Source organism: Myotis nattereri, assembly GCF_964212035.1.
Source record: "Myotis nattereri genome assembly, chromosome: 16".
NCBI classification, from domain to species: Eukaryota; Metazoa; Chordata; class Mammalia; order Chiroptera; family Vespertilionidae; genus Myotis; species Myotis nattereri.
This window is the reverse complement of record NC_138091.1, coordinates 2,157,004-2,184,037: the sequence shown is the minus strand read 5'-3', so window position 1 is coordinate 2,184,037 and position 27,034 is coordinate 2,157,004.

Below are 27,034 nucleotides of genomic sequence, written 5' to 3'. Positions count from 1 at the left end.
ATGAGTCTGGTTAAAGGTCCACCAGTTTTGTTTATTTTTTGAAAGAACCAGCTTTTTGTTTTATTGATATTTTGTATTTTTTGTAGTCTCTATGCCATTTATTTTTGCTCTGATTTTTATCATTCTCTTCCTTCTACTTACTCTGGGCTTTTCTTGTTGTTCTTTTTCTTCTGTAATTTAAATTCTTTATTGTTTAAAGTATTACATAAGTCTCCTTTCCCCCCACCACCCCATTGACCACTCCCCAACTGCCCCCACCTCCCAACACATGCCCTTACCCCTACCACCTCCCATCTGTGTCCATTGGTTATGCTCATATGCATGCATACAAGTCTTTTGGTTGATCTCTTACCCCCTCACCGCCCGCCTTCTCACATAGGTTGGACAGTCTATTTGATGCTTCTATGGCTCTGGTTCTATTTTTGTTCATCAGTTTATATTGTTCATTATCTTCCAAAAATGAGTAAGATCATGTGATATTTATCTTTATCTGACTGGGTTATTTCACTTAGCACAATGCTCTCCAGTTCCATCCATGTTGTTGTTAATGGTAAGAATTCCTTCTTTTTTATAGCAGCGTAATATTCCATTGTGTAGATGTACCACAGTTTTCTAAGCCACTCTTCTGCTGATAGGCACTTAGGCTGTTTCCAAATCTTAGCTATTGTAAATTGTGCTGCTATGAACATAGGGGTGCATATATCCTTTCTGATTGGTGTTTCTGGTTTCTTGGGATATATTCCTAGAAGTGGGACCACAGGGTCAAATGGGAGTTCCATTTTAGTTTTTTGAGGAAACTCCATACTGTCTTCCATAGTGGCTGCACCAGTCTGCATTCCCACCAGCAGTGCAGGAGGGTTCCTTTTTCTCCACATCCTCTCCAGCACTTGTCGTTTGTTGATTTGTTGATGATAGCCATTCTGACAGGTGTGAGATGGTACCTCATTGTTGTTTTGATTTGCATCTCTCGGATGATTAGTGACTTTGAGCATGTTTTCATATGTCTCTTGGCTTTCTGACTGTCCTCTTTTGAAAGGTGTCTATTTAGGTCCTTTGCCCATTTTTTGATTGGATTGTTTATCTTCCTTTTGTTAAGTTGTATGAGTTCCCTATAAATTTTGGAGATTAGGCCCTTATCAGATATGGCATTGGCAAATATGTTTTCCCACACAGTGGGTTTTCTCGTTGTTTTGTTGATGGTTTCTTTTGCTGTGCAGAAGCTTTTTATTTTGATGTAGTCCCATTTGTTCATTTTCTCTTTAGTTTCAAGTGCCCTAGGAGCTGTATCAGTGAAGAAATTGCTTCGGCATATGTCTGAGATTTTGTTGCCTTTGGATTCTTCTAGAATTTTTATGGTTTCCTGTCGTACATTTAGGTCCTTTATCCATGTTGAGTTTATTTTTGTGTATGGTGTAAATTGGTGGTCTAGTTTCATTTTCTTGCATATATCTGTCCAATTTTCCCAACACCATTTAATGAAGAGACTGTTTTGACTCCATTGTATGTTCTTGCCTCCTTTGTCAAATATTAATTGAGCATATTGGTTCGGGCTGATTTCTGGGCTCTCTATTCTATTCCATTGATCTATATGCCTATTCTTGTGCCAGTACCAGGCAGTTTTGAGAACAGTGGCTTTGTAATACAGCTTGATATCTGGTATTGAGATCCCACCTACTTTGTTCTTTTTCAGGATTGCTGCAGCTATTTGGGGTCTTTTTTTATTCCAGATGAATTTTTGGAGAGTTCGTTCTAGATCTCTGAAGTATGCCGTTGGTATTTTAATGGGAAGTGCGTTGAATTTATAGATTGCTTTGGGTAGTATGGACATTTTAATGATGTTGATTCTACCAATCCATGAACACGGTATATTCTTCCATCTGTTTATGTCTTCCTCTATATCTTTTTTCAACGTCCTGTAGTTTTCTGAGTAGAGGTCTTTTACCTCTTTAGTTAAGTTTATTCCTAGGTAGCTTAATTTTTTTGGTGAGATGGTAAAAGGGGTTGTTTTTATAATCTCTCTTTCTGAAAGTTCAGTATTGGTGTATAGAAATGCTTCAGATTTCTTGGGGTTAATTTTGTATCCTGCTACATTGCCAAATTCATGTATTAAGTCTAGTAGCTTTTTGATGGAGTCTCTGGGGTTTTGTATGTATAATATCATGTCGTCTGCAAATAAGGACAGTTTTACTTCCTCTTTTCCAATTTGGATGCCTTTTATTTCTTCTTCTTGCCAAATTGCAATGGCTAACACTTCCAGTACTATGTTGAACAGGAGTGGTGAGAGGGGGCATCCCTGTCTTGTTCCTGTTCTTAGGGGAAATGGTGTTAGTTTTTGTCCATTGAGTATGATGTTGGCTGTGGGCTTGTCATATATGGCTTTTATTATGTTGAGGTATGATCCTTCTACTCCCACCTTGCTGAGAGTTTTTATCAAAAATGGGTGTTGAATTTTGTCAAATGCTTTTTCTGCATCAATTGATATGACCATGTGGTTTTTTTCTTTCAATTTGTTTATGTGATGTATCACGTTTATTGATTTGCGGATATTGTACCATCCTTGCATCCCTGGGATAAATCCTACTTGGTCATGGTGTATGATCTTTCTGATGGAAAGATCATACTGCTGGATCCGATTTGCTAAGATTTTGTTGAGGATTTTGGCATCTATGTTCATGAGGGATATTGGCCTGTAATTCTCTTTCATTGTGTTGTCTTTACCTGGTTTTGGTATTAGGGTGATGCTGGCTTCATAGAATGAGCTTGGAAGTGTTCCTTCCTCTTGAATTTTTTGTAGTAGTCTGAGGAAGATAGGTTTTAGTTCTTCCTTGAATGTTTGGTAAAACTCCCCTGTGAAGCCGTCTGGTCCTGGGCTTTTGTTTGCTGGAAGCTTTTTGATGACTGCTCCAATTTCTTCCATAGTTATTGGCCTGTTGTGATTTTTAGATTCTTCCTGATTGAGTTTTGGAATGTTGTATTTTTCTAGGAATTTGTCCATTTCCTCCAGGTTGTCTAGTTTGTTGGAGTAGAGCTGTCCATAGTATTTTTTAACAATCATTTGTATTTCTGTGGGGTCTGTTGTTATTTCGCCTCTATCGTTTCTGATTTTGTTTATTTGGGTCCTCTCTCTTTGCTTCTTGGTGAGTCTGGCTAGAGGTTTGTCAATCTTGTTTATCCTTTCAAAGAACCAGCTCTTGGTTTCATTGATTTTCTGTATTGTTTTTTTGGTCTCTATGTCATTTATTTCTGCTCTAATCTTTATTATCTCCTTCCTTCTGCTCACTCTGGGCTTTTCTTGTTGCTCTCTTTCTAATTCTTTGAGTTGTACAGTTAGATGATTTACTACCATTTTTTCTTGTTTGTTGAGACAGGCCTGTAGAGCTATAAACTTCCCTCTCAGGACTGCTTTCATTGTGTCCCATAGGTTTTGGATTGTTGTGTTTTCATTGTCATTAGTTTCCAGGATGTTTTTAATTTCTTCTTTGATCTCATTGGTAGCCCAATCAATATTTAATAACATGCTATTCAGCTTCCAAGTGTTTGAGTATTTTGGGTTGTTTTTATTGTAGTTCATTTCTAATATTATGCCCTTGTGGTCTGAGAAGATGCTTGAATTTGGGGAGACTTTGTTTGTGACCCAATATGTGGTCTATTTTTGAAGATGTCCCATGAGCACTAGAGAAGAACGTATATTTTGTGGCTTTGGGGTGAAGTGTTCTGAAGATGTCAATTAAGTCCATCTGATCTAGTGAGTCATTTAGGATTGCTGTTTCTTTGCTGATTGTTTGTCTAGAGGGCTTATCCAGTGTTGTCAGTGGTGTATTAAAGTCCCCTACTATGATTGTATTATTGTCGATCTCTTCCTTGATATCTTCCAGGAGTTTTCTTATGTATTTGGGTGCTCCTGCATTGGGTGCATATATGTTTATCAGGGTTATATCCTCTTTTTGTATTGATCCCTTTAGTATTATGAAGTGGCCTCCCTTATCTCTTGTTATGGCCTTCACTTTGAGGTCTATTTTGTCCGATATAAGTATTGCTACCTCAGCTTTTTTTTCATTTCCATTTATCTGAAAGATATTTTTCCATCCCTTCACTTTCAGTCTGTGTGAGTCCCTTCTTCTGAGGTGTGACTCTTGTAGACAGCAAATATATGGGTCATGTTTTTTTTTTTTATCCATTCAGCCACTCAATGTCTTTTGATTGGACCATTTAGTCCATTTACGTTTAAAGTTATTATTGAAAGGTATGTGTTTGTGGCCACTTATATTTTTGGTGCCTGTGTTCCTTCTTCCCCTCCTTTTCTTTGTTCTTCTTACAGCAGTCCCTTTAGCATTTCTTGCATTGCTGGCTTGGCAGTGATAAACTCCCTTAGCCCCTTTTTTGTCTTTTAAGCTCCTAATTAACCCTTCAATTTTGAATGATAGCCTTGCTGTATAGAGTATTCTTGGACTCAGTCCCCTGCCATGCATCACTTTGTATACTTCATTCCATCCCCTTCTGGCCTGATGTGTTTCTGTTGAGAAATCATTTGATAATCTAATGGGAGATCTTTGTAGGTAACTCTCTGTCTCTCTCTTGCAGTCTTTAAGATTCTCTCTTTATTGTTAACATTTGCCATTGTAATTATGATGCGTCTTGGTGTGAGTTTTTTTGGGTTCATCTTGTTTGAGACTCTCTGTGCTTGGGTGATTTTTTTCTTCCCAAATCAGGGAAGTTTTCTGTCATTATTTCTTCCAATAGGTTCTCTAATCCTTGCTGCTCTTCTTGTCCTTCTGGCACCCCTATTATATGTATGTTGCTTCGTTTCATGTTGTCCCAATGCTCCCTTAGGCTCTCCTCCTGCTTTCCAATTTTTTTCTCCAGTTGCTGTTCAGATTGGGCTTGTTTCTCAGCCCTATCTTCTAGCTCACTAATTTGGTCCCCCACTTCTCTTAGTCTCCTGTGGAAGCCTTCCATCATGTTCCTTATTGTAGCTATATCACTTTTGATTTCTTCTTGGTTCTTACATAGGTTGTCGATTTTATCATCCATCAGGTTTATGAACTGTCTGACCATTACTCTAAATTCTTTTTTAGACATATTGATGCTTCCGTTTCATTTAGTTCCTTTTTTTTTTTGCGTTTCTTCCTTTACTTTCCGTTGGGGGTTGCTTTTTTGTCTTCCCGTTTCTGCTGTTGTTGAAGGGTCCAGGTCCCAGTTGTGTGGAGCCTGAGCTGTGACGGCAGGCTTGGCTGGAGCATCTCACATACCCACAGTCAGGCGGCCAGTTCTGGTGCCTGGGAGATGCTGCTGCTGCGATCCTGGCAGGGTCCACGCAAGCTGACAGTCAGGGGGGCTGGCTGGGTGCCTGGGAGATGCAGCAGCCATGGTGGGCAGGGTCCGCATGCACCAACAGTCAGGTGGCCAGTTCTGGTGCCTGGGAGATGTGCCACTGTGGTGGACGCGGTCCGCGCACACCAACAGTCAGAGGGCTAGCTTGGGATGCGTGGGACCTGTGCTGCCGGGTAGGTAGGCAGGAGGGTAACACACTTCAGGACTCACAGTAGCCTGAGACCAGCATGCGTGGAGCCAGTGCCCATGAATCTGCAGCTGTGGCAGCAGGTCTTTGTCCAGATTGGCTGTAGGGTCTTGGTTTTTGTCTGAGGCCAGTCTGGGTGGTGGTGAGTTTGGGCTCCTAGTCATAGCAGCTCTGCCCTTCAAGATGGCGTGGTTTCTGTGCCAGCGCCAACCACCCGGGAGTGATGCAGCGGTAGTGGGGGTTCCCAGCCCATGAGGGAGCATTGCAGAATCTAACTGTCCCTTGCTCTCACACACACACGCTCACACTCACACACACACACCACACCACACGCTCACACATACACTCACACACACATACTACACACACCAAACACACCACCACACGCTCACACACACTCACCACACACCACACACTCACACACACACTCTCTCACACACACACACCACACATACCACCACACTCTCACACATGCACACACATGCACACACACATACCACACCATGCTCTCACACACACAACACACACCACCACACGCTCAGACACACACACTCTCGCACACACACACAAACACACACCACACACACACACACACACACACACACCACACATCCACACACTTCCCTTTCGCTCCCTCACTCTCTCACACTCTTCCTCACTTCCGTCCTGCCGGCTGCCATCTTCCGAGTCCCCTCTTTTTCTAATTCTTTAAGTTGTAGGGTTAAATAGCTTATTATTAATTTTTCTTATTTTTTGAGGTAGGCCTGTAATGCTATGAACTTCCCTCTCAGGACTGCTTTTGCTGTGTCCCAGAGATTTTGGGTTATTGTGTGTTCATTTTCATTTGTTGCCAGGAAGTAAAAATATTTCTTCCTTTAGTAACACATTTATTGTTTAATAACATGTTATTTAGTCTTCATGTGTGTGATTTTAATTCAATTTTTTTTTTTGTTAATTCTCACCTGAGGATATATTTTCCATTATTATTATTATTTAGAGAGAGTAGAAGGCAGGGAAGAGGAGGAGGAGAGAGAGAAAGATTGATGTGAGAGAGCCACAATGATTGGTTGCCTTTCGCATGTGCCCTGACGAGGGCCAGGGATTGAACCTGCAACCAAGGTATGTGCCCTTGACTGGGAATCAAACCTGCAGTTCATGAACTGATGTTCTAACCATGAAACAACACTGGCCAAGGCTTGAATTTTTTTATTGTCTTTGATTTATAGTTTCATGCCATTGTTATCCAAGAAAATGCTTGATATGATTTTAATCTTGAATATGTTGAGTTATTTCATGTCCTGACATGTGATCTGTCTTTGAGAATGTTTTATATGCACTTGAAAAAAACGTATATTCTGCCGCTTTGGGATGAAATGTTCTGTAATTATCAATTAAATCAATCTGATCTAGTGTATCATTTAAGGTCTCTATTTCCTTATTGATTTTTTTTTCCGTCTCGAGGATCTATCCAGTGATGACAGTGGGGTGTTAAAGTCCCCTACTATGACTTTAAAATCCTCCAAGAGGTATCTACACTGATAAAAGAGAAACATGCAAATTGGTGTCACTCCACTATGCCCACTAGCCAATCAGGATAAGTATGCAAATTAACCCAACAAAGATGGCAGTTAATTTGCATATGCAGGCGTGGAGCGAAGACAGAAGACAAATGAAGATGACTGAAGACTGAAGAGGCTTGATTTCTCTGCTGCAACCAGAGCGGAGAAGCCAAGCCTCGCTGCGGCGGCTGAGCGAAGGCCTGGGTCCCGGTTGCCGGAGGAAAACCAGGGCCGGCAGCCAGGGGAAGGAAGGCCTGTTGTGCGAATCTTCGTGCAACGGGCCTCTAGTTTTATATATATTTGAGTGCCTCTATATTGGGTGCATATATGTTCCAAGGGTTATATCTTCTTGTTGGATTGTTCCTTTTAGTATTATGTAGGGACCTTCTTTGTCTCTTTTATGGCCTTTGTTTTGAAGTCCATTTTGCTACCCCAGCTATTTTTAAAAAATATTTTTATTGATTTCAGAGAGGAAGGGAGCGGGAGAGAGAGACAGAAACATGAGTGATGAGAGAATCGTTGATGTCCCATCGGTGGGGTGACTGGCCCTCCTGCTGGCTGATGTGGGCTCAGCCCTGGCACAGCGTGCAGGCTGCGTGTGGTGCAGGCCCGCAGTGTCTCGCTGGGTTCCGTGCACAACCTCTGGATCCTCTGAGCTCCGTGCTCCAGGAATGCCTCTTGTGGGCTATATGCACCCCCTGAGGTAGTTGAGACTTGATTGCAGTTGGCCCTTTTGTGGGTCAGTGATTCGGTGACTCTAGGGTGAACCTTGAACACCAGGTATGAGGTGCTGTGCAGGGGCTGCCCCCAAAGTGGGCTTGCTCCCAGCAGTGCCTGGTGCCGGCGGGACCCCCTTGGTTGTGCTGCTTCTGTGGCTCTTTGGGTCCAGCTCTGATGTGGGCTGCAGCGCACCCTTGGTTGGGTTGGGGTGGGGCCAGCACCCTATGGCGGAGGGGTGGGCACTTCCTCTCTTGCTCAGGGGCAGTGCGGGCTGAACTCTAAACTCACAAGGGAGCATGGACCTGCTTCCCACCATGCGGCCAGAGCCCAGCCTCCGCCCATCTGGCTCCTGGACAGCCTCCAGCCCCCGCTTTGGGGGACAGGGCCCAAAGACCTCAGCTGGGCGAGGCCCCCTGTCTCCCTGCACCCCAGCCCCAGTCCGCCCTGCACGGCCTCCGACCTCTCCGAGCCCAGCCCCTGGCCATCCCTCGGAGCCTCTGAGCCCCCAGGAGGGGGAGGCCCGGCAGCGCCAGGTGGGGGCCGGGGGGGGGGGGGGGGAGGGGGACCGTGCCCGGCGGGCGGCGGAGACTGTTCCTCTTTCCCAGGCCGCGCAGCGAGGTCACGGCCTGGGTCTCTGAGAGCCCGGGCCCCGCGGAGCCCCTGCGGGTGCGGCCAGCAGCCCCGCGCAGGACCCGCGTGCAGCCGCGGACGCCCCGGGGCGTTTCCCAGGCGGGTCGGTCCGCTCCGCGCCCGCAGCCCCACGGCCCGCGCCTCGGCTCCTCCTCGCGTCTCTGCGGCTCTGGGGGGCCCGCTCCAGGGCAGGAGCTGGCGGTCGAGGGCCCAGGCGGCCGGCCTTTGGCGGGCGCCGCCCCTGAGCGCCGCCCCTGAGCTCCGCTCCGAGCAGGGCTCCGGCCGCACCTCGGGGCTCCGGCCGCACCTCGGGGCTCCGGGCTCCGGGCGGGGCGTCCGCCGGCGGCCCAGCGGGAAGCGGCGGCCCCGGGGAGCGTCTCCGCGGACCCGACGAGGTTGACGGAAAGGACGCACTCAGGGCGGCGGCGCCGACGGCAGAACCGACGGGGAGGCGGCGAAGAGCCGGCAGCTCCCGGGCCCGGGCGCCCTCGCCGCGGGGGTAGAAGCGCCGCCCGAGCTGCCCTGGCCGGTGGCCCTCCCCGGGGACGCCCGCCCGCGGAGCACACGCACGGGGCGCGGTCTCCCATCTCGCTTTCCTGGGGGCGAGTCTCAGGATCGCTCGCGTTCACCCCCCTCACCCCCCCATCCCCCCGTTTGCCGCGGGGAGCACCCGGGCGGCGGTGCCAGGAGAACCGTCGGGACCGCAGGCCCCCGCGCCAGGCTTCCTGGCCAGAGGCGGCCTCAGCCAGTGACCCCGACTCCTCGCAGGGACACGCCCGACCTGGGCCACCTCGCCTTTGCAGCTCCCCAGCTCCCCGGAGAGTCTGGGTGCCCCTCGCCAGCCTCCCTCCCTCCGACTCAGCCACCTGGCATTGGGCCCGGCCCGCATGGGGACCTGCATCCTCGGGCCACGCCTGCAGGGTTCACTCAGCAGCCCAACCCTAGGCCAGCATCCACGCCCGCGGCCTGGCTGTGCGGGGCTGGAGACCCTTCTCTGCTGCAGCCAGTTCCCACCCAAACACGGAGGACAGATCCCCATAAACCGGGGGCAGAGCGCCCTTACAGAGAGAATGGCCCTAACCCAGGAGCAGAGCGCCCTTACAGAGAGAATGGCCCTAACCCAGGAGCAGAGCGCCCTTACAGAGAGAATGGCCCTAACCCAGGAGCAGAGCGCCCTTACAGAGAGAATGGCCCTAACCCAGGAGCAGAGCGCCCTTACAGAGAGAATGGCCCTAACCCGGGAGCAGAGCGCCCTTACAGAGAGAATGGCCCTAACCCAGGAGCAGAGCGCCCTTACAGAGAGAATGGCCCTAAGGCGGGAGCAGAGCGCCCTTACAGAGAGAATGGCCCTAACCCAGGAGCAGAGCGCCCTTACAGAGAGAATGGCCCTAAGGCGGGAGCAGAGCGCCCTTACAGAGAGAATGGCCCTAAGGCGGGAGCAGAGCGCCCTTACAGAGAGAATGGCCCTAAGGCGGGAGCAGAGCGCCCTTACAGAGAGAATGGCCCTAAGGCGGGAGCAGAGCGCCCTTACAGAGAGAATGGCCCTAACCCAGGAGCAGAGCGCCCTTACAGAGAGAATGGCCCTAACCCGGGGGCAGAGCGCCCTTACAGAGAGAATGGCCCTAAGGCGGGAGCAGAGCGCCCTTACAGAGAGAATGGCCCTAAGGCGGGAGCAGAGCGCCCTTACAGAGAGAATGGCCCTAACCCAGGAGCAGAGCGCCCTTACAGAGAGAATGGCCCTAACCCAGGAGCAGAGCGCCCTTACAGAGAGAATGGCCCTAAGGCGGGAGCAGAGCGCCCTTACAGAGAGAATGGCCCTAAGGCGGGAGCAGAGCGCCCTTACAGAGAGAATGGCCCTAAGGCGGGAGCAGAGCGCCCTTACAGAGAGAATGGCCCTAAGGCGGGAGCAGAGCGCCCTTACAGAGAGAATGGCCCTAAGGCGGGAGCAGAGCGCCCTTACAGAGAGAATGGCCCTAAGGCGGGAGCAGAGCGCCCTTACAGAGAGAATGGCCCTAAGGCGGGAGCAGAGCGCCCTTACAGAGAGAATGGCCCTAAAGCGGGGGCAGAGCGCCCTTACAGAGAGAATGGCCCTAAGGCGGGGGCAGAGCGCCCTTACAGAGAGAATGGCCCTAACCCAGGAGCAGAGCGCCCTTACAGAGAGAATGGCCCTAACCCAGGAGCAGAGCGCCCTTACAGAGAGAATGGCCCTAAGGCGGGAGCAGAGCGCCCTTACAGAGAGAATGGCCCTAACCCAGGAGCAGAGCGCCCTTACAGAGAGAATGGCCCTAAGGCGGGAGCAGAGCGCCCTTACAGAGAGAATGGCCCTAACCCAGGAGCAGAGCGCCCTTACAGAGAGAATGGCCCTAAGGCGGGAGCAGAGCGCCCTTACAGAGAGAATGGCCCTAAGGCGGGAGCAGAGCGCCCTTACAGAGAGAATGGCCCTAAGGCGGGAGCAGAGCGCCCTTACAGAGAGAATGGCCCTAAGGCGGGAGCAGAGCGCCCTTACAGAGAGAATGGCCCTAACCCAGGAGCAGAGCGCCCTTACAGAGAGAATGGCCCTAACCCGGGGGCAGAGTGCCCTTACAGAGAGAATGGCCCTAAGGCGGGAGCAGAGCGCCCTTACAGAGAGAATGGCCCTAAGGCGGGAGCAGAGCGCCCTTACAGAGAGAATGGCCCTAACCCAGGAGCAGAGCGCCCTTACAGAGAGAATGGCCCTAACCCAGGAGCAGAGCGCCCTTACAGAGAGAATGGCCCTAAGGCGGGAGCAGAGCGCCCTTACAGAGAGAATGGCCCTAACCCAGGAGCAGAGCGCCCTTACAGAGAGAATGGCCCTAAGGCGGGAGCAGAGCGCCCTTACAGAGAGAATGGCCCTAAGGCGGGAGCAGAGCGCCCTTACAGAGAGAATGGCCCTAAGGCGGGAGCAGAGCGCCCTTACAGAGAGAATGGCCCTAAGGCGGGAGCAGAGCGCCCTTACAGAGAGAATGGCCCTAAAGCGGGGGCAGAGCGCCCTTACAGAGAGAATGGCCCTAAGGCGGGGGCAGAGCGCCCTTACAGAGAGAATGGCCCTAAGGCGGGAGCAGAGCGCCCTTACAGAGAGAATGGCCCTAAGGCGGGAGCAGAGCGCCCTTACAGAGAGAATGGCCCTAACCCAGGAGCAGAGCGCCCTTACAGAGAGAATGGCCCTAACCCAGGAGCAGAGCGCCCTTACAGAGAGAATGGCCCTAACCCGGGAGCAGAGCGCCCTTACAGAGAGAATGGCCCTAAGGCGGGAGCAGAGCGCCCTTACAGAGAGAATGGCCCTAAGGCGGGAGCAGAGCGCCCTTACAGAGAGAATGGCCCTAACCCGGGGGCAGAGCGCCCTTACAGAGAGAATGGCCCTAAGGCGGGGGCAGAGCGCCCTTACAGAGAGAATGGCCCTAAGGCGGGAGCAGAGCGCCCTTACAGAGAGAATGGCCCTAACCCAGGAGCAGAGCGCCCTTACAGAGAGAATGGCCCTAACCCGGGAGCAGAGCGCCCTTACAGAGAGAATGGCCCTAAGGCGGGAGCAGAGCGCCCTTACAGAGAGAATGGCCCTAACCCGGGAGCAGAGCGCCCTTACAGAGAGAATGGCCCTAACCCGGGAGCAGAGCGCCCTTACAGAGAGAATGGCCCTAAGGCGGGAGCAGAGCGCCCTTACAGAGAGAATGGCCCTAACCCGGGGGCAGAGCGCCCTTACAGAGAGAATGGCCCTAACACGGGGGCAGAGCGCCCTTACAGAGAGAATGGCCCTAACACGGGGGCAGAGCGCCCTTACAGAGAGAATGGCCCTAAGGCGGGAGCAGAGCGCCCTTACAGAGAGAATGACCCTAACGGGGGGGGGGGGGGGAGGGGGGGGCGGGGCAGAGCGCCCTTACAGAGAGAATGGCCCTAACACGGGGGCAGAGCGCCCTTACAGAGAGAATGGCCCTAACCCGGGGGCAGAGCGCCCTTACAGAGAGAATGGCCCTAACCCAGGAGCAGAGCGCCCTTACAGAGAGAATGGCCCTAACCCAAGAGCAGAGCGCCCTTACAGAGAGAATGACCCTAAGGCGGGAGCAGAGCGCCCTTACAGAGAGAATGGCCCTAAGGCGGGGGCAGAGCACCCTTACAGAGAGAATGGCCCTAATGCGGGGGCAGAGCACCCTTACAGAGAGAATGGCCCTAACCCAAGAGCAGAGCGCCCTTACAGAGAGAATGACCCTAACACGGAGGCAGAGCGCCCTTACAGAGAGAATGGCCCTAACACGGGGGCAGAGCGCCCTTACAGAGAGAATGGCCCTAACACGGGGGCAGAGCACCCTTACAGAGAGAATGGCCCTAAGGCGGGGGCAGAGCGCCCTTACAGAGAGAATGGCCCTAAGGCGGGGGCAGAGCGCCCTTACAGAGAGAATGGCCCTAACACGGGGGCAGAGCACCCTTACAGAGAGAATGGCCCTAAGGCGGGAGCAGAGCGCCCTTACAGAGAGAATGGCCCTAACACGGGGGCAGAGCACCCTTACAGAGAGAATGGCCCTAACCCGGGGGCAGAGCGCCCTTACAGAGAGAATGGCCCTAAGGCGGGGGCAGAGCGCCCTTACAGAGAGAATGGCCTTGGTTTAAGAGAACGTGCTGAGGGTGCTGTGGGAGCAGCAGGGCCTCCTGGAGCTGCAGGAAGAGGCAGACCGTGTCCCGTGTCCCGTGTCCCGTGTCCCGTGTCCCGTGTCTGTATCCTTGTTCTGTGTCCCGGTTCCGTGTTCCATGTCCGTGTTACATATCCGTGTTCCGTGTCTGTGTCCCGTGTCCCATGTCCCATGTCCGTGTTTTGTATCCATGTCCTGTGTCCGTGTTCCATATCCGTGTCCCGTGTCTGTGTTCCGTATCCGTGTCCCGTGTCCATGTTCCTATTTGTGTTCCATATCCATGTCCTGTGTCCATGTTCCTATTTGTGTTCTGTATCCATGTTCCGCATCCCATGTCCCGTGTTCTGTGTCCCGCATCCGTGTTCCGTATCTGTGCTCTATGTTCCGTGTTTGTCCCATGTCCTGTGTCCATGTCTCATGTTTTGTACCTGTGTTCCATGTCCCATGTCCCATGTCCAGTGTCTGTGTCTCGTGTCCCGTGTCCCATGTCCCATGTCTGTGTCCTGTGTCCAGTGTCCCGTGTCCGTGTCCCATGTCCCGTGTCCAGGAGGAGCAGCCTGCAGAGAGGAGACCCTCGCCATACACCCCAGGCTCCTCCATTTCTCAGTCCAAGTGAGACCCACAGGGCCAGGGAGGGTCGCACATGGAGGAGAAGGGGCTGTGTCCATGGAGCCAGCCAGGCCGTGAGGACAGACAGAGGCCAGGGCGGGGAGCAGGGGCTTCCAGGGACCATCAGCCTCCCGAGGATTCCCAGGGAAGCTTCGAGAAAGCCAGATTTCCCTCAGAAGGGGTCAAGGCATTTTAATTTAAAATATTAATGGGTGTCACATGAGGCTGATAATTGGGTCCCATTCATTCTTCACATGTTTGCAAAACTGGAATCATGTCAGACATGCATCCTTGTTCCACACGCATTAAGTTTGAGGCGATGTACCCGATAATCGCTATTTTGATGGCTGCTTACCATTCAGTTGTCATCATGTGCCACCCTTCACCAGGCGTCCCCTCTCGCTGGATGTGGCCTCTGACCCTGAGTTTTCACTCCAGTAACTCATCCTGGACGGGCCGCGGTGAGCAGGCAGCACGGGGCGCTTTGGGTGTGAGAGGACCCCCGCATGATTCCAAGAGGAGAAGCGCGACCCAGTGAGCCCATCTGCCTGTGCAGCCGCACAGCTTCCTGGCTTGGTTGTGCCATCAGCTGTCCACCTGCAGGGCCTGAGAGAAACCTTTGCCCACAGGAAAGGTGGGCTACTTTTACTTAATCTTTTAAAAAAAAATATTTTTATTGATTTCAGAGAGGGAGGGAGAGAGAGAGAGGAACATCAATGATGAGAGAGAATCATTGATCAGCTGCATAGCCCACACTGGGGATCGAGCCTGCAACCCAGGCATTGAACCATGACCTTCTGGTTCATAGATCGATTCTCAACCACTGAACCACACCGGCTGGGCTTGTCTTAATTTGTAACATGCTGGGTGTTCACCGTAGAAATTTTAGAAGATATTGAGCAATTTAAAAAGAAAACATCTGTAATTCCATGTGCCAGAATTATTTATGACCAGCATCTTTTTAAAACTTATTTTTATTGATAGATAACTGACATATAACATTGTGTAAGTTTAAGGTGTATAACTAGTATTTTGATTTATATCCTTTCGATCTTGTGGACTCGTTCACAACATTGGCGTCAGCTCTGACGCTGTGGGCATGTGCTCCGTGGGCGTGCATTTCTGGAAAGCCTCTGTCACCCACAGGGCGTTGCTCATGGTTCTCATGGCCACTTTGCATGGATGGGACGACACGCCTTTTCTGATGCTCATTTTCACATGAAGGGAACCCTCTGACCTTCGGGAGGGGCTGCGTCAGAGCCGCCTCTTGAGATTCATGGCTTCAGAGCTGCTTCTTTGTTGTTTTTATGAAATAAAGTCTTATATCCCCTGGTCCTTTTTTCCTCCTCCCTCCCCCCTCCTCCCCCTCCTCCCTCCCTCCCTCCCTCCTCCCTCCCTTCCTCCCTCTCTCCCTCCCTCCCTTCCTCCCTCTCTCCCTCCCTCCCTTCCTTTCTCTCTTTCTCCTCTTCTCTCCTTTCCTTCTGTTCCTTTTTTCTCTTTCTTTTATGTTTTGATCTTTATTGTCTTTGTTCTGCTTGATTTGGATGCTGCTCGCAGCAAATCCTTCTCCGTGTGGGGTTCTGCCCTGAGGGAGTTTCTTTCTGGCGCTGAGGGTTTGCAGTGTCTGCACAGCTCCCACCTCCTTAGCCCTTTCCTGGCCCTGTCATCCCCACGCCCAGGAGTGCACAGGAGTCCTCTAGGCTCCTCAAGGCTGCCGCTTTCCACGGCAGCTGAGACCTTCCTTTCACAGCTGCCGCCGAGGTCATTTCAATGGCACAGCTGCATCTGAGATAAAGGGGGCTGGGTCCCTGAGCACTGGACCCCCCTCCCCCCTGTCAGTCCACATGGGACCGAATATGAGCAGAGAGTGAACGTTTCAAGTAGTAGGTCAGTGAATTCTGGGGGCTGATTCACACAGCCTGACATCCCGACTCATAGAGAAACTGTGAAAGGGAAATGCTGCCACTGCAGATCCTGAAATAGGAGCTGAATTAGCAGCGCAGGGACAAGACGGGGAGCTGGTGGCGGGCTGCAGAGACCAGGATCCATGCAATGTAAGAAGCAAACCATGTGGCAAACCCGTATTGTGTGACAGTTGGGAAGACACACCGAGTGACTCCTGAATTCATCATTCTTGGGGAGGAGGCTGGAAAAAAGATGGTAATGTTTCTTCACTGTTGTTGGCTGCTTTGGGGACGGATGACAGGAAAGAAAACAGCTTCAGAGAATGGAAAGGAGTTGGGATCAGTCAGGAGTTCAGGACAGAGCAGGCTGAACCCCAAGCTGCTTCCTGATTGCTAACAGTCTGAGGTGGTTTTCAAAGGCTTTGGGCCAGAAACCCAGCAACATCTCTCACAGGATTGAAGTACCTGAGGGTAAATATTAGATTGAGGGTGTGGCCTCCCATCTACTATTTCAGGTGGATTAAAATGAGAGAAAGACACCCCCTAGGTGGCAAAGAAAAGGCACATAGGAGAGTTATCTCTCGTAAAGAAGTTCGGGAGCAGCAACTGGTACATAGAACAAACCTGAGGCAAATAGATCAGATGCTGGCTAGGTGTTTAAAGGGAATATAATTCTAACTAGAGGCCTGGTGCATGAGATTCGTGCACGGGTAGGGTCCCTAGGCCTGGCTGGCAATCAGGGCTCATTGGGGCCTTCCTTCTCCTGGCTGCTGGCTGCCGGCTGCAGGCCGGAGCCTTCCTTCATTTTGAGCTGCCCCCTAGTGGTCAGTGCACATCATAGTGAGCAGTCAAACTCCTGGTTGGTCAAACTCCCGAGGGGACAATTTGCATTCCATTGGAATAAAACCACATAAAAATACAACTAATCTTCAAAACAACCATCATTCAGAAATGCCTGAAATCTAGCTGAATGGAAGTCTTACATTTAAGGAATTAAAGAAGCTGCATTGAGACTGGTAGGAGGGTGGACCATGTGTGGGGTTTTTAATTGGGAGGGATAACTTGGCTATGGAGGTCCCCCCTGAGAAGTGAGGGGTCCCAGCCTCACACCAGACTCTCTCAGCCCTGGGTTCCAGTGCCAGGAAGAGAAATCACCATCAGTTTGGGCTGTAAAAACCAGTGGGGATTGAGGATGAGAAAGAGAGGAACTGCCTGGGTCTCCAGCAGCCTCCGTGTCACTCAGCCACAATCCCTGCTGGTTTTTACAGCCTGAAGTTACAGGGATTTCTCTTCCTGGTATTGGAACACTGGGCTGAGGGTTCTTGAGTGGGACTCCTTGCTCCTCAGGGGAGACCTCTTCAGCCACGACGTTTCTCCTGATAAACAACAACGACACACCACACGTGGGTGTCAGACCAGCCTGTTCCATACCTCTGACCCCCTACCAGTCTCACTGTGGCTTCTTATTTAATTCTCAAGTTGTAGGACTCCAGTTCAGCTGGTTTTCAGGTGGCTCTGATGATGGTGTTCTACAGTTTAGTGGTAATTTTGGTGTGGTTGTGGAAGGAGGCAAGTACCACATTTGCCTATGCTGCCATCTTGACCCTCCTCATGATGACGTGTTTATTTTTTATATAGTAGACTTTGTAAAAATATTTTTTTTATTGATTTCAGAGAGGAAGGGAAAGGGAGAGAGAAACAGATACATCAATGATGAGAAAGGGCCATCATTCAGCTGCTTCCTGCACTCTTCTTACTGGGGATTGAGCCACAATCCATGTGCCCTGACTGGGAATTGAACCATGACCTCCTGGTTCATAGGTCAGCAATCAACCCCTGAGTCACACTGGTCTGGCTATATTTATTTTTTAACTGTGAAAACATTTTTTTTGTTAAACCTCACCAGAGGATATTTTCCCATTGATTTATAGGGAGAATGGAAGAGAGAAAGAAAGACAGAGAGAAACACTGATGTGGGAGAGACACATTGATTGGTTGCCTCCTGCATGTGCCTCGACCAGGGCCCTGGCCGGGAAGGAGCCTGCAACCAAGGTACGGGCTTTTGACCGGGATTGAACCTAGGACCCTTTGGTTCACTGAGCCAAACTGGCCAGGTCTTAACTATGAAATTTATGAGACATACCAAAGAGTCTATGGCACATATGCAACTTTGAAATTAAATTTATTGGGTGACATTGGTTAATAGGATTATATAGGTTTCTAGTGTACATTGCTGTGATGCATGATCTGTGTATTGCATTGTGTTCCCACCACTGAAAGTCAAATCATCTTCCACCACAATATGATTGGTGCCCTTTACCATTACCCCCCCCCCTTCCCTCTGGTAGCCACCATACTGTTGCCGGTGTCTGAGTTTCAGTTTTACATACCACACTAGAGGCCCGATGCATGAAATCCGTGTAAGAGCAGGCCTTCCTTCCCCCGGCCGCCGGCACCATCTTCCCGCTGGCACTAGGGACCCGGGCTTCCCTCGAAGCCTCAGCTTCATCTGGAAGGTCGTCCGGAAGGCTGTCTGGCCTAATTAGCATATTATGCTTTTATTATTATAGATATGAGTGAAATCATATTGTTCTTTGCTTTTTCTGGTTTACTTATTTTGCTTAGCATTTTCTCAAGGTCCTTTTATGTTTTCGCAAATGGCAGTGTTTCATCTTTTCTTATGGCTGAGTAGTATCCATAGCATATGTGTGCCACATCTTCTTTATTCAATCCTCTATCAAAGGACACTTTGGTTGTCTGCATGTGATGACCACCATGAATAATGGTGCAATAAACATAGGGGTGCATATGTCTTTGTGAAAAAAAGTTTTTTAGTTTTGGCGGTAGATATTCAAAAGAGCAATTGCTGTGTCATATGGTAATTTCATTCTTGACTTTTTTTCTTTTGGAATATATTTTATTGATTTTTTACAGAGAGGAAGAGAGAGGGACAGAGAGTCAGAAACATCGATGAGAGAGAAACATCAATCAGCCGCCTCCTGCACACCTCCCACTGGGGATGTGCCCGCAACCAAGGTACATGCCCTTGACTGGAATCGAACCTGGGACCTTTTAGTCCACAGGCCAACGCTCTATCCACTGAGCCAAACCAGTTAGGGCTCATTCTTGACTTTTTGAGGAGCCTCCATATTCTTTTCCATAGTGGACACAGCAGTTTACATTCTCACTAAAAGCAAACGAGGCTTTCTTATTCTCCACAACCTTTTGAACACGTGTGGCTGCTGGTTGCATTGGTAATCACTAGTCTAACAGGTGTGAGTGGCATCTCGATGTAGTCTTGGTTTGCATTTCCCTAATAGCTAGTGAGGTTGAATACCTTTTCTTATAGCCGTTGGCCATCTGTATGTCTTCTTGGGAGAGGTGTCCATCAGGTTCTCTGCCCATTTTTTAACTGAATTGTTTGTTTGGTGCTGAAATGTATGAATTCTTTATATATTTTGGATATAAACTCCTTGTCAGAGCTGTTGTTTCCAAATGTCCTCTCCCATCTGGTTGGCTGTCTTTTCGTTTGTTGGCAGGTTCTCTGGCTGTGCAGACGCTTTTAATGGGTCCCATTCATTTATTTTTGCCTTTACCTCCCTTGCCTTTGGGGTCAAATTCATTAAATGTTCTCTATGACCCAGGTCCGTAAGTTCAGTACCTATGTTTTTTTCTATGTAATTGATTGTATCATATCTTATATTTAGGTCTTTGATATATTTTGAATTAATTTTTGTACAGGGGCAAAAACTGTAATCTGGTTTCATTATTTTGCATGTAGCTCTCCAATTTTCTCAGCACCAATTATTGAAGAGGCTTTCTTTTCTCCATTGTGTGTTTTTGTCTCTTTTGTAAAATACTAGTATCCCATATGTATGTGGTTTTATTTCTGGGCTCTCAGTTTTGCTCCATTGGTCCGTGTGTCTGTTTCTCTGCCAATACCATGTTGTTTTGATTATCATAGCTCTGTTGCATAATTTGAAATCAGGTAGTGTGGTACCTCCAGCTTTGTACTTTTATTCTCAGGATTGCTTTGGCTATTCGGGGGTCTTTTGTGGTTCCATACAATTCTGAGGATTTTTTGTTCTATTTCTTTAACAAATGACATTGGGATTTTGATGGCATTGCATTAAATCTGTTGCTTTGGGTAATATGGGCATTTTAACTATGTTGATTTTGCTAATTTATAAACATCAAATGGCTTTCGATTTCATTGTGTCTTTTTAAATTTCTTAAAATAAAGCTTTGATTGTGGCAGTTCTTGGCTACAGCTGCCTCCTTCAGTGGCCTCATCTGCTCTGGCTGGCCATGGGTGCTCCCACTGCTGCCTTGCTGCTTCTCAAGGCCACTGCTGCCCACAGAGCTAAGAGCACCTGAACAACAGCTCACATGATGTGGTCGGGGGTGAGCTCCACAGTCAGCTAACCTGAGGGGAGACCCAACAGATGAATGGGAGAAAAAGAGTCAAGATTCAGTTACAACAGGAGAGCCCAAATAACCCACAGAAGGGCCATTCCTAGAACATCCAGCTTAGGAGATCCAAAAGACTGCACCACTGGGTCCCACTGGACACTTACTACATAAGGCCAGCCCACGAAGACTGTTGTAACAGTTCTATCTAATATATAGAAACAAAAACAAAGGGACAGCTAAAATAAGGACACAAAGAAACAACCCCAAAAATAAAATAAGGGAGGCATCTCTAAAAAAATAATTACATGAAATGGAGGCAAGCAACTTATCAGATATAGAAATCAGAGTAATGGTTATAAGGATGCTCAAGGAACTTAGTGAAAATTACAAGGAACTTAGTGGGAAATACATCAGTATGAGAAAGGACATAGAAACCATAAATAAGAACCAGTCAGAAAAGAAGAATACCATATTTGATATCAAGAATGCACTGGAAGGAATTAACAGTAGACTGGATAAAGCATAAGATTGAATCAGCAATTTGGAAGACAAGGTAGGAAAAAAAACAATGAGAGCAACAAAAGGAAAAATAAATTTTAAAAGTGATGATAGTTTAAGGAAACTTTGGGATAACATGAAACATAACAATATCCTCATCAAAGGGGTACCAGAAAGAGAAGAAAGAGAGCCAGGGATAGAAAACCTGTTTGAGAAATAATGGCAGGAAACTTCCCTAACCTGCAGAAGGAAATAGTCACACAAGTTCAGGAAGCACGGAGAGTCCCATTCAAGATGAACCCAAAGAGACCCATGCCAAGAAACATGATAATTAACATGGCAAAATTAAAGACAAAAAGAGAGTCTTAAAGACAGCAAGAGAGAGAGGGAGAGACAGTTACCTAGAAGGGAGTTCCTATAAGGCTGTCAGCTAATTTTCAACAGAAACACTTCAGGCCAGAATGTATTGGTATAAAGTATTCAAAGTAAATAAAAAGCAAGGACCTGAAACCGAGATGATTCTATCCAGCAAGGATATCATTTAAACTTGTAGATGAAATAAAGAGCTTCCCAGAAAAATAAAAGGCTAAAGAAGTTTATTAAAACCAAACCAAACATTGCAAGAAACGTTAAAGGGATTGTTTAGAGAAGATGAAGAAATAGAAAGAGGAACACTGGCACAAAGAAAAAAATGGAAAGTAAGTAAGTACCTATCAATAATAACATTAAATGTAAATGGGTTACATACTTCAATCAAAAGACCTAGAGTAGCTGAATGGTTAAGAAAACATGACCCATGTATATGCCATCTACAACGGACCCACATCAGAACAAAATATTAACATAGTCTGAAAGTAAAGGGATGGAAAAAATATTCCATGCAAATGGAAACAAAAAAAGTTGAGTTACCAATACTTGTATCTAACAAAATAGACTTAAAAACAAAGGCAATAAAAGAGATCAATAAGGTCAGTACATATAATTAAAGAGATTGATCCAACAAGAGGACATACCCTTGTAAACATATATGCACCCAATTTAGGGGCACCTTAATATATAAAAAACTTTTTGGTGGACTTGAAGGGAGAGATCAACAGCAATAGAATAGTCATTGTAGGAGACTTTATATAATCACTAGATAGATCTTACAGATAAACAATTAACAAGAAAGAGTGACATCAAATGACATGCCGTAGCAGATGGATTTTATTGATATTTACAGAACATTTCATTCCAAAGAAGCAGAATCCACATTCTGCTCAAGTGCACATGGAATATTGTCAATGATAGACCACATGCTAGGACACAAAATATGTCTTAACCAATTCAAGAAGATTACAAGCATACCAAGCATCTTGGACCATATGGCATGAAACTAGAAATCAACTACAATGAAAAAACTCAAACACACACACACACACACACACACACACACACACACACACTAGCTGGTTATTAAACAATGAATGGGTTACCAGGGAGATCAAGGAAGAAATAGAAAATTACCTGCAAATAAATGAAAATGAGCACAAAACAGCCCTAAATTTTTGGGACACAGCAAAAAAAAGTACTGAGAGTGAAGTTCATATCATTACAGGCCTACCTCAAGAAGCAAGAAAATTCTCAAATAAACAATGTAACCCTACACCTATAAGAATTAGAAAAAGAAGAACAAGAAAAGCCTAGAATAAGTAGAAGGAAGGAAACAATAAAAATAAAAGCAAAAATAAATGGCATAGAGTCTAAATGGCATAGAGTCTAAAAAACAATATAAAAGATCAATAAAACCAAGATCTGGTTCTTTGAAAAGGTAAACAAGATTGATGAACCTTTAACAAGACCCATCAAGAAACAAAGAGAGAGACCAAGTAAATAAAATCAGAAATGAAAGCAGAGAAGTAACAACTGACACCAAAGAAATACAAAGGATTGTAATACTATGAACAACTATATGACAAGAAATTGGACAACCTGGTTAAAATGGGCAAATTCCTAGAAACTCACAATCTTCCAAAATTGAATCAGGAAGAATAAGGAAGAATCAGGAAACCTGAATAGACAGATGAAATAGAAGCAGTAAAGAAAACTCCCAGCAAACAAAAGCCCTGGACTAGAAGTCTTCACAGGGGAGTTTCCCCAAACTTTCAAAGAAGAACTAACACCTGTCCTCCTCTAACTACTCCAAAAAATCCAAGAGGAAGGCCACTTCCAAGCTCTTTTTATGAGGCCAGCATTAGCCTAACCCCAAAACCAGAGAAAGACACTACAAAGAAAGAGAATTACAGGCCATAAATGCTAAAATCTTCAACAAAATGTTAGCAATCCGGATCCAGCATTACATTAGAAAGATCATATGTCACGACAAGGTGGGATTTATTCCAGGGATGCAAAGCTGATACAATATTGACAAATCAATAAATGTGATACATCGCATAAACAAAATGAAAGATAAAAATCACATGATTATATCAATAGATGCAGAAAAGCACTCAGATCCTTACCCCTCCTTCTATTTATGGTTTTGTTGTCACAAATTATCGCTGTTTATGCTGTAACTTTGGTGGTGATCTTACTGGTAGTTTGGCACCTTTTCTTTGTTTCAGGTAGAACAGCCCCCCTGAATATTTCCTGCAATGGAGGTTTTCTGATGATAAATTCCCTCAGCTTATGTATATCTGGAAATGTCCTTATCTCTCCTTCATATTTAAAGGATAATTTTGCTGGATATTTATTCTGGGCTGGTAATTCATCTCTTTTAGTAGTTTGAATACTTGGTTCCACTTTCTCCTGGCTTGTAGCGTTTCTGCTGAAAAGTCCGGAGATAACCTAATGGGCTTTCCTTTACTTCTTTTCCCTGGCTGCCTTGAGAAGTCTTTCTTAGTCATTAATTTTTGACAGTTTTAATACCATGTGCCTTGGAGAGGGCCTCTTTGGATTGCGGTAACTAGGTGTTCTGTTTGCTTTAGGATTCGAGGCTCTAGCTCTTTCCAGAGGTTGTGAAGTTCTCATTCACACCTTTCAATAAACTCTCCATTCCCTTCTCCCTCTCTTCTTCTGGGGTGCCTAGTTTTTATATTGCTCTTTCTGGGGGAGTCTGTTCTCATAGAGCTCTTTCATATGTTTTATGCTCAAGTCTCTCTCTTCTTCCCTCTGTGTCATTTCTAGATTTATATCTTTCATATCATGAATCCTTCTCTCCATCTGGTCCATTGTATTTCCTATGCTTGCTAGTTCATTCTTGATCTCTTTTATTGAGCTCTTGATCTCCAGAATGTCTGTTTGGTTCTTTTAGAAAGTTTCATTCTCTGGTGAAGTACTCACTTTGTTAATTTGTTTTCTGAGTGCATTAAATTGTCTGTATGTATTTCCTTGGAATTCAGAACTGCAATCTTGAATTCTCTGTCATATATATAGCATATTTCCATGTTTAAGTTTGTTTTCTGGTGATTTTTCATTTTGTTCCTGAGCTGCCTCACTACCTTGGTTATTCATGGTATTTGATGGATTCCTTCTCTTTCTCAGCAGCTATGTATGAGTGGTACTTCTCTAGCAGATTAATACAAAGAGGTCTTTCTAGTACTTTCCAGTAGGTGGTGCTGCATCACAAGTTTTTTTTTGAGCTCTGTGACATCCCAGTGCTGTCTCTGGCAGCCAGATGCTATTGTCCATTATAGCGAGAGGTGTGAGGGTCGGGTGGGATGGGATGGGGGAACCAGCCAATTTCTGTGTTGTTTTGGCCTCCAAGTAATGGTAACTTCATACCTCCGGGGGCGGGGGGGGGGTCTCCCCACCCTCCACCCCTACCTCAGGGCTAGTCACAGAGTGCACCCTTTGCTCAGGGAAGAAAGTGATTCTGTAGTACCAGTTCTCGGGTTTGCAGAGAATGTGCTCTGCACCCCAATGCCAAGGATGAAGGGGGTGCACCCTGGGAGACTCTGGAGTGGCAGGGCTCCATGGCTTTGTCTCTCTGCCTGGAATGTGGACCACCTGACAACCAAGGCAACACCCCATGCTGTGCCCTTCCCAGGGCTCTGGGCTCAGCTGCAGCTCATGCGGGTCACTCCTGCAGGAACGCCTAGGAACCTCTCTGCTCCTCCAGCCACAACCGGGTTCTTCCTTGCTCTGCGCTGAACCCGCTCTGAGCTCCTGGCTGCAGGGCTGGGTCCGTGACTTGCCTTGGCCCTTCCCCCTTCTCCTCTCCGCCTTTTGCTCTCACTTGCCCACCTTTCATTCATGCTTGTGCATTGAGCAGGGAATGCTTTGTTGGGTTATAGCTGTTCAAATTGTTGAAACTTCAAGGGGAAAGACCATGGGGATCTCTCAGGCCACCATTCCTCTGACATCTGTTTGTTACCTATGCAATTTCAACAGATAATAATAATAAAAATGTCTATACTAAAAATAATCAGGGGGAAAAAGAAATCACAAAAGATAGATTTTTTGGGGGGTTGATTGTTTTTTCTTTTAATCTATATTGTTGAAAGTATTACATGGGTCCTTCCCCCCCCCCCCCATTAACCTCTTCCAGCTTGCTCCTGCCCCCGCATCCCCCAGGCCCTCACCACCCCATGTCTGTGTCCATGGGTTATGCATATATGCACACAAGTTCATTGGTTAATTCTTCCAACCCACCCTCCCCTGCCTTCCCTCTGAGGTTCAACAGTCTGCTCATGCTTCTATGACTCTGGGTCTATTTTTGTTTGTTTGTTTGTTAATCTTTACCTGAGGATATTTTTCCGTTGCTTTTTAGGGAGAGTGGAAGAGAGAGGGAAAGACAGAGAATAACATTGATGTGAGAGAAACACATCGATTAGTTGCCTCCTGCACGCGCCCCGACCCGGACCCGAGCTGGGGGGAAGCCTGCAACCAAGGTACATGCCCCTCACTGGAATCAGACCCGGGACCCTTTGGTCCATAAGCCGATGCTCTATCCACTGAGCCAATCAGGCTAGGGCTAGGTCTGCTTTTGATCATCAGTTTATTTGGTTCATTAGATTCCACATATGAGTGAGAGCATGTGATGCTTATCTTTCTCTGACTGACTTACTGTATTTTGCTCAGCATAATGCTCTCCAGGTCCATCCATGCTGTTGCAAATGTAAGAGATCTTTCTTTTTTACTGCTGCATAGTATTCCACGATGTAAATGTACCACAGTTTTTTTATTCACTCATCTACTGATGGGCACTTGGCTGTTTACAGACCTTAGCTATTGTGAATTGTGCTGCTATGAATGTCGGGGTGCATGTCCTTTCTGATGGTGTTTCAGGTTTCTTAGGTTATATTCCTAGAAGTGGGGTCACTGTGTCGAATGGAAAAGATGGGTTTTAAGCCAACCCAGCCCACTGTTCTTTGTGCATCTAGCTGAACACACCTCTGACATGAGCCGTGACCACCCTCAGGAAAGCACGTAGTATTATTAACTAACCTTTAATCCAGCCCCAGCTTGCTTTTCCCGCCTTCATGTCATCTTCCTTACACCTTCTTAATTCTAAATGCATAAAAGAAACTGCAAAACTGCAGGCCGTGGCTTTACCTGAGCTGTTCTTAGAAAACCCTCGAGACAGAGGAGGGCTGAGGTAGCCCAGGGAAAAGGGGGAATGGGTGGCTGCTTTAAATTTAGGCTTTTAACTAGAACGCCTACCGAGAGTGAGTGAAATCTTGGCTGGTTAAACGAGAGACTGAGCTCTCTTTGGCTGAGAGAGGGAGGACACTGGCTTCTCCAACCTGGACAGCCAATGGGCGGTGACAGTAGCTAGAACCCTGAACCGGGGTGCGGCACTGGGCCAGGGGGTGTCAGCGCCGGCCCCAGAGGAGCTGGGAGGAGCCGGGGGAAGGTCAGGGAGCCCTGGGATGGGGTCACACAGAGAGGAGCCGGGCCTTGGAATCTCTGTGGGCTCGCCTAGCGATGTGCATGTCAGGGCTGGTTTTCCCTGGAAGTGTGTTTAGACCAGCCGTGGGCAAACTTTTTGACTCGAGGGCCACAATGGGTTCTTAAACTGGACCGGAGGCCGGAACAAATGCATGGATGGAGTGTTTGTGTGAACTAATATAAATTCAAAGTAAACATCATTACATAAAAGGGTACGGTCTTTTTTTTTTTTTTAGTTTTATTCATTTCAAATGGGCCGGATCCGGCCCGCGGGCCGTAGTTTGCCCACAGCTGGTTTAGACTCTACAGGTCTCAGAATTAACACAGAAATCATGTCTCCCAGTGGACAAGGCCCCGACAGTGAGCCTCCCATAGCACTGAGGTGGCTGAGCTGAGGGTCCTTGATGCTTCTACTTTAATCTTTTGTGTACACAACTAGAAAAATCCAGAAGTAAAATTAGGCAGAATGAATGAAAAGAAACTATTAAAGACCATCTCAGACTTAAGCTAAGCTAAAGTGAAACTGTGAAAGGATTTACAAAAAAGAGTGAGAGAAAGTATTTAGAGAATTGGATCAGCTCATGAAGTTGTTTCGGTGTCACCCAATTCTTTGAGGCCTTGAAATGGCTGGCCCTGGTTGGTGTGGCTCAGTGGCTAGAGCGCTGGCTTGGGTAC